The sequence below is a fragment of the Rhinatrema bivittatum genome, chromosome 3, assembly GCF_901001135.1.
Source record: "Rhinatrema bivittatum chromosome 3, aRhiBiv1.1, whole genome shotgun sequence".
Taxonomy (NCBI): domain Eukaryota; kingdom Metazoa; phylum Chordata; class Amphibia; order Gymnophiona; family Rhinatrematidae; genus Rhinatrema; species Rhinatrema bivittatum.
In genome coordinates this window covers 442,064,618-442,066,696 of record NC_042617.1, presented here as the reverse complement: position 1 = coordinate 442,066,696, position 2,079 = coordinate 442,064,618, and the positions used below count along the sequence as shown (strand labels likewise).

General features: G+C 34.4%; 1 long non-coding RNA gene across 1 annotated transcript; it reads right to left on the bottom strand.

Annotated features, from left to right (window-relative positions):
- Nucleotides 1-832: 832 nt before the first annotated feature.
- On the bottom strand, nt 833-1,791 carry LOC115088821. The gene is made up of 3 exons (XR_003855911.1): nt 1,698-1,791; nt 1,470-1,558; nt 833-1,159 (listed from the first exon to the last, which is right to left on the bottom strand). It is a non-coding gene; the product is annotated as an uncharacterized LOC115088821 (long non-coding RNA).
- Nucleotides 1,792-2,079: the final 288 nt, after the last annotated feature.

Below are 2,079 nucleotides of genomic sequence, written 5' to 3'. Positions count from 1 at the left end.
CCTGACATATTACCCAAAACCTAAAAACACGTTAAGACATGCTATAACCTTCTTAAACCCGAAGGGCTTTTAGCTGTTTACAAAACTTTACAATATCCTCTGTTGCCTGCAAAGTTTCGGGCAGGGCATTCCACAGAGTTGGACAAATAATAAAACAGGCCCCGCCCCTGGTTTCCATCAGGCAGACAGATTTGGCCAATGGAAGTGCAAACAATGATTTACCCAAGGACTGTAGAGGGCAAGAAAGTGTGGAACAGTGCAAACACCTTAAAGACCAAAATTAGGATTTTAAATTTCACTCACTGGAAAACCGGTAACTAACACAATGTTGTTCGTACACTGCTGTGTGCGTTGAGTAGTGCCTTACAAATCTTAAGTAGTAGTAGGAGTATAACCAATGGTAAACCTAAAAAAAAATGCTTTTTAAAAAGCATCTGCTATTTTCATAATTTGAGGGAGATATTTTTCCCCTATTTTCTACAAACAAAATAATAGGGATTTGCTTTCATTTGAAATGACATTAGCTACGTTGTTTCATGTTGTTTTCAAAATGAAATGATAGTAAAAAAAAAAAAAAACACAAAATGCCATGGTTTTCCTTCTATTGTTTTTAGTTCACACTAGTTCTGAAAAAAACCAAAAACAAATTGGAGAGAAAACCTAAACACCACAGAAATGTGCTACCAAATGACATAATCACACAAGGGTCAACACAAAAATAGAACCTCTTCACCACAGTACTACACAACATACATAAGAAGAGGAATACAATAAATTGCATCAATGTTTTATTTGCATTTTATAAACCTATCTAACATTAAAAACTATCTAACACACTCATACTATACTCATGCACTCACATTTAAAAACAAACATCTTCAAAAAACATGAAAATCAGAAATATTATCAAATAATTCACTTGTAATATAAAGTGCAAATGCTCACATCATATTTTAAACATTATACAATAAATCAACCAACGAAGTCAGTCCTCAACGTATCCAACAAAGATCTTCGTTTCGCCAAGCTTATCTTAATGGCTTCATCAGGGATAGGACTGGTTTGAATGAATAACAGCTATCATCTCAAAATGTTAATGAGTGACACAACTGTAGAGCTTCGAAACTTCAATTTCTTAACAAGTTTTCCAACATGCGATCTACAAACCAAATCACATTATTTATCACATATCCCAAAAAAGGACTCAATAATATTCAACAATGAAATAAAGCATAAATTCACCACCTAATTAATTTAATTCATTTTAACGGAAGGACCGAAATATAAATGCACTACTCACACATTAGAATAATTGCCACAAGTTTGTATAATACATTTATACTGACCTAAAGACAGAAAAAAGACAGAAAAAAGACAGAAAAAAGACAGGAAAAAACCGCAACAGCGCAAAAGTAAATCCCCACTGTCTTATACACAATAATACAATGGGTAAACTAAAGAATACCCACCAAACTTCAAAATGTGTTCGATACGAGGTACCTTCAAGGAAGATTCAAAAATCATTCATCTCTCAACTCACTCTAAAGTTCAACCCGTTCTAATATACAAAAATAAAAAATAATAAAAGGAAAAATCAAGTCATGAAACAGTTATCCTAATGAATCTCAACATTAATTCCATGTTAAAGTAAAAGCAGGTAAAGAGCAAGTGGAAAAAATCAGGTAAAAAAATCATACCTCTAACGGGGACACTTCCACGTAACACTTAAATTTAATGTGTCACCATTCATAAGCCTCTTAGACATTATAACACTAAAGAAAAATAAGAAAAAAGAAAAAATGACAATGAGAAAGTGGACTGCCGTTCAACAATGCACAGCAACGCGTTCTCTTAACTGACACCTACCCGGAAATGACGTCTGTTCCATGTTTGAAATAGAGTGGGGAACACTAGTGTGTTCTTCCTTTATATCAATGCACTCATCCTAATTTAAAGGGGCCCACAACATCACCAAAACGCACTCCACTCAACCGGTCCGTTAAGACCGTGAGGGCTCGTAGTTTTCCATTTGAAAATAAAACTTTGTTCGGCACGTAACAACGCAGCAGATAAATCTCC